Genomic DNA, 17,213 nt, shown 5'->3' on the forward strand with positions numbered 1-17,213 from the left:
TTTCGATGTTATCGATGATTATGTCTCCAGGAAGTGTACTTGGTTACAAATCCTTCGGATCGCATGGATCGGTCGGAGTGGCAGTTAGAGGCAATGAGGAACTTACAGAGGCTAGAGAGTGTGATGGATGGCAGCTGTAGGAAGGGAGAAAAACCACAGATAAAACTGAAAGGCTTCAGAAAAGATTTAAAGGATGTTGCCAGAGATGGGGAGTTTGAGCTAAGGAAGAGGATGAATAGGCTGGGGCTGTTTTCCCTGGAGCGTCGGAGACTGAGAGGTGACATTATGGAGGTTTGTAGGATCATGAGGGGCATGGACAGGGTGAGCAGCCAAGGTCTTTTCCCTGAGGTTGGGGAGTCAAAACCTCGAGGGCATAGGTTTAAGGTGAGAGGGGAAAAATGTAAAAGGGACTAAGGGGCATTTTTTTAATGTAAAGGGTGATGCGTGTATAGAACGAGCTGCCAGAGGAAGTGGTGGAGGCTAGGATAATTACAACATTTAAGAGGCATCTGGATGGGTATATGAATAGGAAGTGTTCAGAGGGATTTGGGCCAAATGCTGGCAAAGGGACTAGATTAAGTTAAGATACCTGGTTGGCATAGAAAAGTTGGACCGAAGGGTCTGTTTCCGTGCTGTACATCTCTATGGTTGTATGACTGTATATCTCATCACAGAGACTCATTTTGGCAACAGCTTCAAGACTGTTGCTGAACTCATACCACCCTGGAATATTTGCATTATATCCCACAAACTCCTTTTCCTTCTGTAAGCTTCGATGAAGAGAAAGTGGAAAGCTCTTACACTTACTCTCAATTAAGAAACCAAGGAAGACAATTCAGAAGACAACAGAACTGAGGTTCAGGGAGAAACATGTAGAATAGCGATTTTGATATTGCCAAACTCAACTTTAAAGAATGTGGAATGAAAAATATGAAGCGAATGATAACAACATTAAGATGAGAGAAGAGAAAGTAAATAAAATAATTAGTTATTATCTTACGATGCCGGAACATCCTGGTAAATCTACACGACTCTGTGAAAGGCGATAGTAAAAGCAATCCAAAAAATAATTGCTTTATTTGAAGCATACATTACTGTCTCAGTTGTGCTGAAGCCTCCTGACTATGATATTACTATATTCAGAAAACACTGTCGACAACATTCCATTTTAATGTCCTTAAAACAAAATTAGGTTTTATAATAACAGTATTTTTTTCTATTGCATATGTTGACATGTTGCACTTATTATTATGATAGATTTGCAGGGAAGGATATTCTGCACTTACACTGACAATCACAAGTCAGATTTAAACAGATATTGGTTCAACGCTGGAATGCCAGGCTTTGAAGTTCGTACCCACGATGGGAAACGACCTCCACCTATTGGTCTCAAGCTCCCCTGACTCCTTCTGCATTCTCTGGCTCAGAGCATTTACCTTAATTTCTCTTCCTGCACCCAAGTTCTTGTATCCAGTGTTGTTCTTGTCATGTCCTTGTGGAACCAACCACAACCAGCTAATGGTTGGGTAGAGTGGTGTCATCAGTCCTCCTTTCTATACTATCTGGCTAACGGTTACAGAGACTGAACCATGAATTAGTCTTAATAAGAAGAGGCAATTGCCTTAACAAGAAGATGCAGTTTACTAAGTGACAGCAAAAAGCACAAGGTATGTGAGGTAGTTAGTTACAGTTACTAAAACTATCAAGACTCAGGAATAACACGACTGACACCCTCAGGATCTCAAACTAGATTCTTTGAATCTCCACCAAGAATGTATGACCTCTTCTGTCTAACATAGTTTCCAACAGGAACCCTTTTAGAACTGTTAATATATTCAACAGTTCCTATCTTAAAATTAGGAAATATGTTATAGTGTCACTTTTTGCCCATAAGACTCTTAAAGCAACTTCAAAAAGTAGAGAAATCAGGTATCGGTCCCGATATTCTCCCCAGGTATCATGTTCTGACAGCATAACAGGCAAGTTAATTCAGCTCCCTAATTATCAATAAGCAAACATAATATCAATATAATAGAAAACCTTTAATTGAAAAACAATTTCTTGAATTTGTGAGCTCAGTTTAAAACCAGTTGATGTGTTAGATGAGAAATTGACTCAAACAACTGAATGTAATTTATTTCTGAATATTTTCTGTAGTAAAATTCATGGCTATGATCACATCATTGTATTAGCTATTTTTTTATTCTTTATTATGGTTACTGACTCCTAAGTAGAGTGTGTTTTGGAATTTAGCTCTTTGGGCATTCTGTGGCAGCTGTATTTGGATTCTGAATTTTGCTGCATTCAAGTGGTGGTTATGTATTTCCGTATGTGTACTATAACTGCAGGCTCAGCCTAGAGTGATCATGAGGAAGTGTCACTCCACTTAACTCCATCTTTACTGTGAATTTACACCATAGCTTCTCAATGTTTTGTGCAAAGTGATACCTTCTTGAACTGATTCTCTGGGAAGAAAAAAACCTTAGCCTTAATGGCAAAGTTCATAAGAACACTCATCAGTGATGGACAGCACATAAATATACCCAGAAAGATGCTGTATCCCATTAAAATCAAAACTCACCTTCAGCAATGTCATAAAATGCTTTATCTTTTACATTAAGTGATGGGTCACTGAGATTTTGAAAATGCTAATCTCAAAATCTACCTGACATGTACTAACAAAGGCAAATACTAGATAAGAATCATTATGGTATCTGAAGTATTTGGTATGGATTTATTAGAATAAGGTTTTGGCACCATGAATACATATAAACATGGTCAGCTTATTAGAACACAGTAAATTATAAATGGACAGCACAGTGACTCAGTGCTTAGCACTACTGCCTCATAGTACCAGGATCCTGGGTTCAATTGTACCCTCAGGTAACTGTCTGTGTGGAGTTTGCACATTCTCCCCGTGTCTGCGTGGGTTTCCTCCAGATGCTCTGATTTCCTCCCACAGTCGAAAGCTGTGCAGGTTAGGATGGATTGGCCATGCTAAATTCTCCATAGTGTCCAGTGATGTGCAGGCTGGACGGGTTAGCCATGGGATATATGGGGTTACAGGGATAAAGTAGGGGGGTGGGTCTGGATGGGATATTCTTCGGAGGGTTAGTGTGGACTCAATGGGCTGAATGGCCTGCTTTCACACTGTAGGGATTCTATGAAATAGAGAACAAGACACACCAAGTGATTATAGGAGGAATGCCATTAGTTGATGGACATCATAAAATGTCAAAGCCAAATTTCAAACTGTTGCTATTCATTACCTGAAATCTAAGATAGGAGTCCACTCATAATATTAATTCAATCCATTCTATAGGAAAGCTGAGACCTAGGTAAGATTTTGGGAACATGGATTCAAATCCTGCAATGACACTTGGTGGAATTTTAATTTAATTTTTTAAAAATCTGGAGTTAAGTGTCTAATTATGGCCATGAAACCATTGTTGATTGTTGGAAAGGCCCAGCTGGTTCACTGTTGCCCTTTCAGGAAGGTAACTGCCATCCTTGTGACTTCTGACTCTTAATGACCCTCTGGGTAATAAATGGTGACCTAGCCAGTGACATCCAGTGTATAAATAAATTATCTGGAGAGCTCTTCGTGCCTGTTGCTCTTTGGAGCATTGGCCTTCTACAGGATGTAATGGGAGGGGTCATCAACAATGTTATTAAGCAGCACTTGATCAGCAAGAACCTGCTCAGTGAAACCACTGGAACTACTTTACTTGTAATCTCATGACAGGCTTGGTTCAAATATGGGCGTAAGACCTGAATTCCAGAGGTGTTGTGAGAGTATTTGCCCTTGACATCAAAACTGCATTTGACTAATTGTGGCATCAAGGAACACAAGATAAACTACAGTCAATGGGAATCGTGGGGTAACTCTCCACTGGTGGCAGTCATACCTGGCATTAAGGAAGATAGCTGTGGTTGTTGGATGTCAGTCATCTCAGGTCCAGAACAGTTTTTAAATGACATTGCAATGACTATCTCCAACAAAAGAAAATCTAATCATCACCCTTTGATGTTCAATGGTATTACCATTGCTGAGTCCTCCACTATCCACATACTAGACGTAACAAAGTCCAGAAAGTGAACTGGACTTGTTCTATAAATACGGTAGCTACAGGAGCAGGTCAAAGGCTAGGAATCTTTCAGCGAGTAACTCACCTCCTGACTTTCCAAACCTGTGCACCATCTGTAAGGTACAAACCAGGAGTAAAATAGAATGCTTCCCACTTGCCTGGAGGTGTGCAGCTCTAACAACACTTACAAATCTTGACACAATCCAAAACAAAGCAGCCCACCTGATTGGCACCACATCCCCAAATGTCTACTCCCTCCACTACTGACACTCAATATCAGCAGTTACATTTACAAGATGCAGAAATTCACCAAGGCTCCTTAGAGAGCACCTTTCAAATGTATGACTACTCCCATCAAGAAGGACAAGGGCAGCAGATGCATGGAAACACCTCCAACCCCATTCACCCCCCCCACCCCCCCAACACACACACACATACACATACTCCACACCCTAAGTTCCCCTCTAAGACACTTATTATCCTGACTTGCAAATCCCAAGTCACTAGGTCAAAAATCTGTAACTCCTTCCCAAAAAGCATTGCGGGAGTACCTGCATCAAATGGACTGTAGCAGTTCAAAGAGGCAATCTAGCACCATCTTCTCAAGGGCAACAAGGGATCAATGTCCCCTCTAAGCTGCGCAAGCATACAGCTGCACCAACAATCTACTCACAGCGATTGGTACCGGCTGGTTGCAGCATTAGCTCATGGTTCTGGAAGCCAATGCCTTGACAAGCCTTAGAGGCCCATGCAATGGGTGCTAGGGACGCGAAGCATGTGCTGACCCAACCAGTGATGCCCACATTGTATAAATGAATAAATGAATACAAATAATCCTCAGCCATTTGCATGTTTTGCCTCTAACAAACCCAGTATGTCACCAGCTACAGTCCTTTCCGCACACATGTCAATTCTCACGTGCTCCTCATGCACAAAATGAGGATGCTGGCTTCATTACAACAAATGTAATTTGCATTTATGTAGCACCATTAATATAGGAATTTGCTCTTAAAGATGCTTCACATGAGTTTAATCAGTTAATATATTTGGATAGTCCAATTAAAAGCTTGCAAAGAGGTAGTGATCTCAGCGGCAAGAAAAATTCACCTGCTTCAACTTTCCATCAGACGTCAATCATTACACGTAGTCAAGTTCAAATTTTTTTGACTTGGAAAAGAAAATAACAAATCAAGACTAGTGATTTGGATTGGACAAATCTATATCCCCAAAGTTGTGAAAATATATAAAACAAAAACAGATATTGCTGGCAAAACTCAGCAGGTCTGGCAGCATCTATTGAGAGAAATCAGAGTTAACTCTGATGCTGCCAGATCTGCTGAGTTTTTCCAGCAATTTCTGGGTTTTTTTCTTTCTGATTTCCGGCATGAACAGTTCTTTCATTTCTAAAAATTTTTATGAAAATATAAGTTTGAACCAATAATTGGTACTTGGTGCATGGTATTCAAAGCATTCATGACAGAAATAAAATGTACCCTATTGTATTGTTCTCAGTACATTGTTAACAGACCTTCAGTGGTGTTATTTGTAATAAGTCAGATGATATTGACTGAAATAAAGATAGGAATGTATAAGCATTTAAAGCTGTACAAAATTGTTTACCAAAATATTCTGCAGGTTATTACTGCACATAAACCAGATACCATCCTTATGTGTCCTTGTCCGTGGTCTACATTAATCTGTGGTTAATTACATGATTTAAATGTTGGCTTGAATTCAAGTTAAAAGCTGGTCTCATCCCAGCTCAGAACATATTGTTCAGAAACATGTGGAAAAATGAATGTAAAAATAGACCAAAATCCCCCTGTTGATTCTAAGGCATTTCCTGAACATCAAGCATTTAATGGGAAATATGTTGAAAGCCCTGATTCCGGAATTTGTTTCACTGTAGCTCTTCAGCATTTTGTTTATAGCATTGAGCAGCACCAGAGAGATGCTGTCCTGGGGCTGGACATAATGTGCTGTAACTAATACTAACAAACAATTTGGCTTTTTTTTTTCTAAACCATCTTCATGCACATCAATGAGGAAAATTCCAATACACCTCGCTTAGTAGAAATTGAAGGATTTGTCATTAAAGTAGCCACGCAAAGATTTCATGGTCCCATTCATAAGCAGCCTTTATAGTCAGCCGAGGCATCTCTTTCATTCCATCAGATTTCTCATTAATGCGAGCTGGTCGGATTTATGTGATGTGCAAAAGGTGGTGATCCCATCAAAGCCAAAAACCTTCCTCAGCAAGGCAAGGAGAAAACAGGAGTGCTCCTCTTTAACTTGTAGGAATGTCCTAAGCTCTCCTGCCCAGGTGGCTACTTGCTCTTCCAACTCCCCATTCCCACCTCCTTCCCACCACAAAACAGCTACAAAGGAAGAGGCCACAATCCAGATGTCACAGTTTCCACAAACTTGACGCATCCAAGCTTTGGGATATATACTGCTTGCTGCAGATGGCGTGGCTCCATTGTACTGGGCTGAAGCAACCTCCAGCAGATGTCCTTTTCAAAGCAAGCATATGTGCCAGGATTTATACACACCTTCGTACCTGTTCACTTTCATTGCATGCCTTCTTTCATCTTGTATAGTCCAGGTCGTACTGTTACAACATGCGTTTGGTCAAAGCAAATTCGCTATACCGCAATTGACAAATTGGGAACGCTGTCTCTAAAGGGCAGACTTTAAAAACGTGTGTTGGCTGTAACATGATTACATCGCCAACACTTTAAGTGCTGTTTCTAAAAATCAATTTTTCTACAATGCGAGGTTGTATAAGAACACAAACACCATGTTCTATGAGCAAAATCAGAACTGACGTGCTTTCACAAATTAACTTGAAAAGAAAACACTATTTTGAAGCTAAATTTAAAAAATTCCACAACACCAGGTTATAGTCCAACAGATCTATTTGGAAGCACTAGCTTTCAGAGTGCTGCTAGCCAAAGGACCAGCACTCCAAAAGTTTGTACTTCCAAATAGACCTGTTGGACTATAACCTGGTGTTGTGGAATTTTTAACTTTGTCCGGCCTTGTCCAAAACTGGCACCTCCACATCTTGTGAAGCTAAAGACTAATCAAAAGTTTCAGAATTCCAAGAACTTAAAAATATTTCTAATATTAAAAACTATACCAAAAAGATAACGTGTTTACACAAGAAAAATAACCGAAACATGTGTATTTCATCAAAAAAAACCCTAAGGTGGAATTTATCTTCTCTGGAGGTGGCATGAATGAGAAATAATTGGGAGAGTTGACCCTGAAGCAATACTCACTATTGAAGTGCTGGGCAAGATGGTCCATTGGGGATGTTTTCTGGCACCCTAAATTGTTAAGTAATCGATTAGTAGCCACCTAAAAATCTCAGCTCAGCATGTTCCCATTTACCTGTCTTCCTGCAAGGTGAGGAAAATTCTGCTTTCCCAGCGGGGAAACTGAGGTAGCCTGTCTGTCTGCCATGTTTTAGGGGTGGGCCTCCATTGCTCCACTTACCCTTCATAGATGGCACTGGGGAGACAAGTGAAAGCAACCTCAGCCCCTGTTGTCAACCCACCCTCCCTCTGTGACTGCCACACTATGAAAGGCAACTTACCAATTGGCTACTGGCTCCTGTGAAGTCTTTATCTTGACCGATGGTCGTTAGGACCCAGGAGCTGCTTTGGTCTAATTTGCCAGCATCTTCTGGAAAGGCAGACTCCATTGTTGAAGTTTGCAATTGGCTGATGTTGTCTTGACAAACTGATTGGCTTGCAACCTCTTGGGGTGGTGGGGGTAGCAAGTCAGTCGCCACTGAACTTGCCTGACTCCCCCCCACACTTCGGCTGAGATTCTCCTATTTGTAGTCTAAGGTAACTTGAGAGTTGTGTAGCCTGCAAATAGTTGAAAGTGGAGACAAGAAAAGACTAAATCTCAGTCAAATACTGGATTCTCATTAGATATTTCTGCATTAAGCCCTAAGTGCAAAATGCAGAAGATGATGTGCAGACTTACAAGAAGTTACACTCAGTAATCCTTTTGCACTGGCCTGTTTCCTTCTTGCATTAAGTCTGCTCAGTCTCCAAGATAATCCTCTAATTCTAGGATTGTCTAATGCTACTCATGTAACATGAAACTGCACTGACCACTTTACAAACTTCAATTTCAACACAGGAATGTGTTTTGGGAAAATTACTCAGTGTATGGACACCTTGCTGAAGGAGTCAGCAAACATGGGAAGCAGATATTGTAAAACTTAACTCCTAGAAACTGAAATTTTCCCGTTTGGATTGGAGTAACTGGAGACCACCTCTCAAAGCCAGCAGGAGGCTTGTACTAATTTCCGGCAGGAGGGGTGTGGGGGGGAATGGGGAGAAACGGCCACTTTTCTCACCTGCCAAGAAGGAAGGTAATCAGGATGGTAGCAAACTGAGACTTTAAGTGGCCTCTAATTGACCACTAAAGGGCCTTAATTGCTGAGGAGTTGAAAAGGTCCCTATGCTCTCGATGCATTTAGAGAGCAATGGACACCATGGGGATAGAGTGTTTTATCTCCCCTTCCAACTCCATTTTGATTTAGTTCCCTCCATACTCCTTCACCTTTCTGATGTCAACATTGCCCTTAACAGGCATGGCTTGCAATACATAATTGGCCACATCGTCATTTTCTGCTGGTGGAATCACATATATAATAAACTCTGTTCACAATGGTGTCTTGACCAGTATTTTACATTTTCACCATCTTCCTTGCCATCTTCAGAGAAAGGAAAACAATACCCCTAGAATTGTATATGAGTTTGAAAGAGTTAATTGCACTCAATTGATTACACTAAACACCACCCACTGTCATGATGTCAGATGGACTTGGTCAGGGTCCAAAACTTGTAAGGTATAGACTGGAGGTTAGTATTTTTCTAAGTCTCTGTGATAATGTAGGTCATACTCAAGAAACTTGTCATTCATTCATTGGCGGTCCCTCGCAGATTAGGATGACTCTCTTCCATTGTCAGGGTGAGTCTGTAGGTGGCTGTAACGTGGCAACCATGGGCTCTGTTACACTTAGGGCAAAAGGTGGTGGCAGGAAGGGATGGGTGGAGTGTTGATCTAGCAGTGCGCTGCCTTCACTGTTTGCTTTTTCCTCAGCTTTTGCTTTTTCCGCAACGGCAATTCTTGAGGTGTTCAACATCTTCCCAGATGGTCCTCCTCCACTTTTGACGGTCTTGGGTCAGTGATTCGCAGATGTCTGTGTGAATGCTGTACTTTGTCACTGTGGTCTTGAGTGTAACACTGAAGGACTTCCTCCGTGTAGTAATGCAATGAACTTCCATTTGCTTACTCAACAGGAATTATTCTCCTTAAACCTGAAAGATGACTATCTTCATTCATACTATAACAGTTCAGGCTTAAAGAAACCCACACACACAATGCCCAACTTGTGGACTTCTGTTAAATAAATGGATAGAAAGCCAAGGATTAGACGTTTATAAAAGTGATACAGAAAGATGTTTTACCTCAGATACTTTGAGTATTATAACTTATACGGAGTATACCTGACTGAGACAATTAATTGTAAATTCAGGAACTCAACATTGCTTTGTAAAAAAATCTGCTACCTTTGTAGTGCTGTCAGAATTTAATTCACATAACACCAGGTTATAGTCCAATCAGGCAGCTACCTGATGAAGGAGCAACGCTCTGAAAGCTAGTGCTTCCAAATAAACCTGTTGGACTATAACTTGGTGTTGTGTGATTTTTAACTTTGTCCGCCCCAGTCCAACACTGACTCCCCCACATCAGAATTTAATTCATTTATTAAAAGATAAGCATTTAAAAATACACTCCTGCATCCTGTTTATTTTGATAACTGTTCTCTACTGCTAGAACTGAACATTAACATTTGTTTTGTCTTAAAACTTAGATACTTTAACACCCGATATTTAATAAAAAGCCCCAGCAGTGTGAGTGAAGAGGAGCAATGCAGCATAGCAGCAAAATATTGGCCAAGCATTAAGATTGACCATCACTTTTCCACCAGGAAATGATGTGAATAAAGAACAAAGAACAAAGAAAATTTACAGCCCAGCAACAGGCCTCTTGGCCTTCCAAGCCTGAGCTGATCCAAAACCACTGTCTAAACCTATCACCCAATTCCTAAGCATCTGTATCCCTCTGCTCCCCATCTACTCATACATCTGTTCAGATGCACCTTAAAATGAATCTATCATGCCTGCCTATACTACCTCTGCTGGCAACGCGTTCCAAGCGCCTACCTCCCTCTGTGTAAAGCACTTGCCATGTATATCCCCCTTAAACTTTTGACCTCTCACCAAGAAACGCATGACCTCTCGTTATTGAATCCCTCATTGCAGGAAAAAACTTGGCTCTATCTACCCTGTCTATACCCTTCATGATTTTGTAGACCTCACTCACGTCCAAACCTTTACTAAATGATATTAGCAGGGAGTATAAACCTTGGTTATGGACCAGACCAAACCCCCTTAAAATTTATTAGGAAAGTAGTCTAGACCCTCCCCTTTTCTTAGTTTAAAAGTAAATGTAAGGTGTTGCGTTCCATGTGCAATTTGACTGGTCAACTAGCTGATTTGAAGCAAAGCACACTCTTTTTTTAAGATTACCTACAATGTGGAAACAGGCCCTTCAGCCCAACAAGTCCACATCGACCCTCCGAAGAGCAACCCACCCAGACCCATTCCCCTAATTTACCCCTTCATCTAACGCTACGGGCAACTTAGCATGGCCAATTCACCTAACCTGCACATCTTTGGACTGTGGGAGGAAACCCACGCAGGGAGAATGTGCAAACTCCACACAGACAGTTGCCTGAGGCGGGAATTGAACCCGGGTCTCTGGCGCTGTGAGGCAGCAGTGCTAACCACTGTGCCACCGTGCCACTCATTATTGATACACTATCATAAAATGCAACAAAAAATAAAGAAAAGAATGCCTTCACTGCAACTCTATCAAAATGCTTAAACAAATAATAGCCACTGTAATTATTACTAATTGACTGTTTTAATATATGCCATAAACATGCCCTCAAAAAAGGCAAATTCAGAAAAACAGATTGCCTGACATGCAACTCCAGCAACAGGAAGAGAATCCCCAGCTTATAACCAAGAGAGGAGTAAAACAGCTTCCACATTTTCAAGCAGCAACTGCAACTAAAAAAACTAAAAATCCTGATTCAGTGCGAACTGGTCCCAATCATCCAGGCTGCCCCAATTGTTAGTCGAGAGTGTGATGCTGGAAAAGCACAACAGATCAGGCAGCATCTGAGGAGCTGGAGAATCAATGTTTCGGGCATAAGCCCTTCATCAGGAATGAGGCTTGTGGGCCGGGGGCTGACCGCCTATCGCTTTCTCAGTTACCTTTCCCCCAACTCCATACCCCTCCTACTTATCTCTCATCCCCCCAGCCCACAAGCCTCATTCCTAATGATGGGCTTATGCCCGAAACATTGATTCTCCTGCTCCTCGGATGCTGCCTGACCGGCTGTGCTTTCCCAGCAACACACTCTCGACTCTGATCTCCAGCACCTGCAGTCCTCACTTTCTCCTGTTTCTATTGTTGCAACTTTAAAAAAAAATCTCAAGGCGTCACAAGATGTTCACTGTAAGGGCTTTCCACAGATAGCTTATCACCTCTGCCTTAAAACCTCTTTTCAAAGAAAAAGGACGGAATATACCTCTTAAAGCCATAGCATCATTACCTATGCCTTGGTACCACCAAAGCCTCAAAACAATGATCAGGCCATACCGCTATGAATGTTCTCATGCTCAGGACAGTGGACTAGAATATATTTTGTTTGCCACCTGATATTCACCATCTGGATGAGCACTTAAAATGCCAGAGCATGCTAGGTTATGAACCAAGTGTAGGCAAATGGGATTAGTGTAGTTTTATATTTGTCGGTCAGTAGAGACATGGTGGGTCAAAGGGCCTGTATGTCACTGTGACTCAGTAGCAAAAGGCCTGAGTTATGTGCAATATGAGCCAAGAAATTGGTATTGAAGATATTACCAGACAGGTGTTAACATTGTTGAATAGCTTGCTAATCACTATTTTGCTTTAAACAAACTCACACCTAAATTAAAATTACAGAAGTTGGTGGTGTAGAAATAATGTCACTGGACTAATAATCCAAAACACCAGGCTGATTTTCTGAGGCACATGGTGAAATTTGAATTGATTCCAACGATTGCTTAATGGTGACCATGTAACCACTGTCAATTGTTGTAAAAGCCAATCTGGTTTGACGATACCCTTTAGGGAAGAAAATCTGTAACCGTTACCAAGTCTGGCCTACATATGGCTCCATACCTCCCAGGATTGTGGTTGACTCTGACAATTAAGGATGGATAATAAATGGTAGCCTGGTGAGGGCCGTGTACCTCCCATGAATTAACCAAAAACAAAAATATGGAATGTTATCAATGCATTTTAAGCTTTTGCGCAGCACAGATATTTTCAATGGAAAAATGAGTTTTTGTTTAAGTGAATGAGAACCAGCGGTCCATAGGCATCTTTTAGCAGAATATTAGATTCAAGTTGACGAGAGAACTCCAATTCAGACATTCAGGCCTACATTTAGACCAGGTCAAAGGCCTTTTCTTTCAGATATGGCTGTAATAATTTCTCAGCCTTTTAGTGGGTAAATGTGTGGATATGACCTAGCGACAGATCTACACACTGTAAATGAGCAACTGGTTGATTACCAGCAGCCATGACAATTCACTTATATCCTGACATCTGGATGCATAGACTCTGTGATGTACTTTTCTTGGCCAGCAAAACTTGTTCAGCTTTGGATTCACTGGCACATGTTCAGCATGTGGTTGATTTACATTCTTTATATGAAGTTCATGTAAGTTTATACTTCAAACCAATATGAATTTAAATTCCTAGAAACTATGCATTTTTAATCATATCGTCAAACATATTTCCAACACAGCCACCTTAATGCATGGTTTCCTATTTAAAACAGCAACTTCAACTAAACACCAATAAATATTTGATTTCAGTTAGCATGGTGCACATAAGATCCCTAGAATCCCTTAATTGAATTGGAAGTAGTAATCTGAAAGGTTCCATATGTGCTGATGAGATGCACGGTGGCTAAGGAATGGTTCTCTTCCCTGGGGGAAGAGGTTCATGTTTCAAAGTTGCTTGGCATTCAGATCAACCAGATGGAGAAGAGCAGCTTCTATCTTTGTTTTGTGACCCATCAGATGGAGTGACCAATGAAATGAACAATTCTGTTAAGAAAATTGAAAGCTCATCAGATTACATTTGTTTAAAGTGCTGCAAGCTTTCAATAAGGGACCTGGACTGCAATTGACCCATCATTAGGCTCGGGGTGGGAAGACAGGCATGTTCAGCAACAACTGACTCGCTGTCTTCATCACCAAGAAATTTTGCAGCATCAATCAACATCCAAAGAGGTGATTGGTGAGTTCCCCAGCCAACCACAGGCCTCAACCGTGAAATACCACATTACTAGAAGTCCCCGACAAATCAGAACCTGGCAAATTCGGGTCCAAAAGGCCATCAAGGGATCCGATGTTGAGAAGGTTAGTTTCCTGTTTCACTTTTCACAAGGTGAAGTTTGCAAAAGGGGTGCTTTCATAGGTTAGAGAGAGGTTACAGCATAGAGTGAGGCCCTTTCATCAAAAGCTTTTCTCTTTGCTATTTACCATTGCCACCAGTTCTCGTGCCAGCTGCAAACTTACTGATATTGCCTCCTTCACTCATATCACAGGCCAGAGGCAAGGGAGCCATCCCCTTGCCTCCATCCCTGCCCCAATGGCTCCAAGATGGGGGTCAAATGAAGCCTATCCCCTCCCACTAAACCCAACAACCAGGTCTCTTGATTTCCCAATTGGAAAACCAGTCACTTCTTTGGCTTGCCGGGCAGGCGGATGAGGAGGCCAGTGGTAAATTGAGGCTCCTAAGAGGCCATTGATTGCCTTAAGGGCATTAATTGCTGGTGATTTGAGAATGTCCACAGTAGGGCTTTTGTGGTGCAGTGGTGGTAGTCCTATTCCTGGGCCAGGAAGCCTGGGTTCATGTCCTGGCTGCTGAAGGATTGAACAGGATCATTCGAAAATATTGTTTTGAAAAATAAATGACCCCCCCCCAATGGACCTTCTCACCCAGTACTTGAATGAAGTTGGGGGATGGGGAGGAGGTGACTCTTCCCAAGATCAACTCACCCAATTATTTGGCACTCACTTCTTATCCCTGTTATCTTAAAACTAGAGTTATGCCACATAGAATTGGAAATTGGGAGGTACATTTCCCACATGAATGCGAGTTTAAGTGTCAGATGTCTGCCAAATGGTAGAGGATCAAAACTGTCCAGTTTGATAGTGATGGAGATTTGGTTAGGTTGGGATATTGAGGGATATGGAGCTAAGGCAAGTAACTGGATATGAGGTACAATCAGCCATGGTCTCATTGGAAAACAAAATAAGCTCTAGGGGCTAACTGATCTGCTCCTCTATTCCAAATGCTTCTGTGGGGAAGGTGGGAGAAGGTCACGCAGCTGAGGAGACCTTTGAGTACGCCACTAACCTCGGCAGTCAATTCTATGCTATGCATAACATGTCATTCAATCTGGATGGAAATTGGCAGTTTCTGACATGGGTTTTAAATGTCAGCAATGGTTTCCCGAAAGCAGCAGAAAAACAGTAAATAAGACCACTACTGAGTAGCTGGATTCAATTAATTTTAGGCATGCTGCAATTTCTAAATGATTAAGTGATCTGCAGACATGCCAACCAAGACTGAGTTCAGCATTAACATTAACATTAGTCAATGAATGAATCTGCACATCCAGCAAGAGGACTGCTATGTGCACTCTGTCCATTCAGGGATGGGATGAATTCGAGATTAACGAGGGTCTGATCAGCATTTTATTGGTGTTTTCCATTCTAAAGCCAGGAAGATACTCAACAGTCTGCTTACCACCTTACACATTCAGTCCCAGGAAATGTTTATATTCCTGAAGTTGTGTAAATTGCCACTCTGGCTTCTGCACCAGCATCACAGCCTCAGTCTTTTCAGAATGACCTAGTAGCACTGCATGACAAGTGGCTTGTACGATAGGATATGATCTACTCAGAAAAATTAATGATTCTACAGCAGTATTATGAGACCAGTTTTGTAATCCCATTATCTGAAAGTACATACCTCCATTCTTAATCTAACCATGTGTAAGAGAGAAGGAGAGAGCAAGTACATACACTTGTTTATTGATTTATTTGAACATGACTTGATTCTCTTGATTGTATGGACTTTGGAGCAGTTATGATAGTATAGTTTATATGTTACTGAACTAGTTATCCAAATGCCTGGTCTAGTGATTGGAACAAGGTCAGCTAGGTGGATCTCACAGAATATGGATTCCCTGATTGGAGCTGTTAATCTGGTCCAATCAGGTAGCCCTGACTGACAAAAATAAACAGGAGTGTCTGATCATGCAACATTGCCCTCTAAGAAGGGCACTACTTGTCACTGACCACTTGGGTGTTTCCTTTCTTCCTGGTGATGGAAATTGAATGAAAATTTGTACATCTTGTGTCTTTCACTGTGTCTCACACTTGCAAAAGGGAAGAAAAAGATTTAAAAAAGAGCAAATAAAGAAAAAATAGAGGAGTGTCAGAGTTCAGTTCACTGTAGGAGCTGGCTCTGAGCGAGTTTAATGCAATGAACTATGCACACGTAAATAAAGGTTGTGACTTAGTGACAGAATACTGGCTTTTATGAAGTTATTTCACCTGGAGTTCAAATCCTGCCAGTTATAGTGAGTAGTGCTGGCTCACCAATGGTCTAGCGAGGAGGAACAGCTGATGGGGTATGCTTCTCAGACTTTGGCTGAAATGGAATAAAGGTTTGGTGGCCCTCTTCGGCGTGAGACAGTTCCACCAATACCTTTGCAGACAAGGAACTCTAGCAAGACTGAAATTAATGGGTATCATGACAAATTCTACACTGGTTGGGGTCATACCAGATTATGGGAAGCTGATTATGCTTGTTGGAGGTCAGACATCTCAGCTCCAGGACATCTCTGCAGAAGTTCCTCAGGTTAGCGTCTTCGACCCAACCATCAATGATCTCCCCTCCATCACACAGCCAGAACTAGGGATGTTCGCCAATAATTGCACAATGTTCAGCACCATCCACGACGCCTCAGATACTGAAGCAGTCCATTTCCAAATGCAACAAGATCTGCACAATATTCAGACTTGGGCTGACAAGTGGCAAGTAACCTTCACGTCACACAAATGCCAGGCAATGACCATCACCAATAACGGCCTATCTAACCACTGCCCCTTCATATTCAATGGTGTTACCATCACTGAATCCCCAACTATCAACATCCTGGGAATTATCATTGACCAGAAACTCAACTGGACACATCACATAAACACAGTAGCTACAAGAGCAGGTCAGATGCTATGAGTACTATGGCATGTAACTCACATGACTCCCCAAAGTCTGTCCAGCATCTACAAGGCACAAGTCAGGAGTATGATGGAAAACTCCCCACTTGTCTGGATGGATGCAGCTCCAACAACACTTAAAGCTTGACACCATCCAGGACAAAGCAGCTCGCTTGATTGGCACCATATCCACCAACATCCATTCACTTCATCATTGACACTCATTAGCAGCAGTGTGTACTCCCTACAAGATGCACTGCAGAAATTCACCTCAGACAGTACCTTCCAAACCTATGACCACCCCCATCTAGAAGGACAAAGGCAGCAGATAAGTGGGAACAGCACTCCCTTCAACTTTCCCTCCAAGCCACTCACCACCCCAACTTAGAAACATATCATCCTTACTTCACTGTCGCTGGGTCAAAATCCTGGAGATCCCCTGCTAAGGACATTGTGAGTCAACCCACAGAAGGCAGCTCATCACCACCTTCTCAAGGACAGCTAGGGATGGGCAATAAATGCTGGCCCAGCCAGCGACACCCACATTCCACGAATGAATAAAAAAAACTGGCCAGTTACTACCTTGTTAAAAATCACACAACGCTAGGTTATAGTCCAACTGGTTTATTTGGAAGCACTAGCTTTCAGAGTGCTGTTTGTTCATCAGGTGATTGTG

The sequence above is a fragment of the Chiloscyllium plagiosum genome, chromosome 33 (assembly GCF_004010195.1).
Source record: "Chiloscyllium plagiosum isolate BGI_BamShark_2017 chromosome 33, ASM401019v2, whole genome shotgun sequence".
In the NCBI taxonomy this organism is placed as follows: domain Eukaryota; kingdom Metazoa; phylum Chordata; class Chondrichthyes; order Orectolobiformes; family Hemiscylliidae; genus Chiloscyllium; species Chiloscyllium plagiosum.